The following is a 1,205-nucleotide window of genomic DNA, read 5'->3' on the forward strand; positions in this document are numbered from 1 at the left end:
CTGAGGATGCCTATCATTCTTCACAAACAACTTTAGATTCATTCTAGACCAAAATAGAGGGGAGAGGGCCTCCGAGGAAATAAAAGGCTCAGAAAGAAAAACCAAATCAAGCTTGTGCTCCATGCAGAAGGCCTTGAGGACCAGCCTAGATTTAATGTTGCCAAGTCCCCTGCAGTTCCAATAGAGAACTCTCATTGGGAGGGGGTTAGATATCCACCCTTGCGGGTATTGTACACCTTTTCAGAGCTATTCCTTTTCCTTAATTTCTTCTTTTGTGATTTTGAGAGCACCTCAGTGTAGGAGTCCTCCCCCAATTCCTCACCCTCCTCCTCTTTATCATCAGCCCAAAGCCTTCCAACTAACCTCATATCTCTAGCTGCAGAGGGATTGGTCATTTCCTGGATGTCCTGAATAATGAAATTACCACCAAGGGGTTGAGGGGGCTCATGCTGGGTCCTGACCACTTCAGGATCGAATGCTTCCTCCACATTTTCAGGCATCTCAATTGGCACTGTTTCACCAAGTTGGGAGTTATCAGAGCTAACCTCCTCATCAGAGACCAAGTCCACTTTAGCTAACCCTTCAACATTGATGCTATGATCAATGTTTAAATCATCCCATTTCGCTTCCAACACGGGAGAAGGCTTCCTTGTTGATTTCCTTTTCGTGTTTGTCCTCTTCTGACCTTCCTCAGGAAATGATTTCCTTCTTCTACAAGTGGATGATAGATGGCCAATGGATAGGCAATCCAAACAGAACTCAGGCAAGCTCACATATTCGATGGATACAAAGAGGAGAGTTTGGTTTTGAGTTCAGGGAACTTTAGTGGCTGGTCCCCTTTGGATAGGATAATTCTTCCATGTAAATGATTCTTGCATCTCTGTAACCCAGCTTGGTACTCTGCCTCTGGGATTTTAATGGCTATTGCATCTCCCTTAACACAAGGAAGGGGAAGTTGTGAGATAGAAACCTCACCCGAGCCCTTGAGAGCTTGAAGAAAAGAAGGTTTTGGGGGAGAGTGAGCATTGGCCTTGGGCTTATTCGACGGATCTGACACGTCACCTAAGAAAGACCAAGGAATGAGAGGAGGAGGATAAGTCATGATGAGGCTGAAGAAGATCCTGAGAAGTTGGAAATAAGCCCTAGCAGAGCTCCAAGAAAGTTCGAACTTTCCTCATCTCTCTTTTAAATACCTTCAATATCAA

At 44.8% G+C, this 1,205-nt stretch overlaps 1 long non-coding RNA gene across 1 annotated transcript in view; it reads right to left on the reverse strand.

The window, feature by feature from the left end:
* Positions 280–1,205, reverse strand: part of LOC109359603 — a 20,022-nt gene continuing 19,096 nt past the window's right edge. The window contains exon 3 of the long non-coding RNA XR_002109085.1: positions 280–290. This is a non-coding gene — a long non-coding RNA (uncharacterized LOC109359603). The remainder of the gene's footprint in view (positions 291–1,205) is intronic.

This window comes from Lupinus angustifolius, chromosome LG11 (genome assembly GCF_001865875.1).
Source record: "Lupinus angustifolius cultivar Tanjil chromosome LG11, LupAngTanjil_v1.0, whole genome shotgun sequence".
NCBI lineage: Eukaryota > Viridiplantae > Streptophyta > Magnoliopsida > Fabales > Fabaceae > Lupinus > Lupinus angustifolius.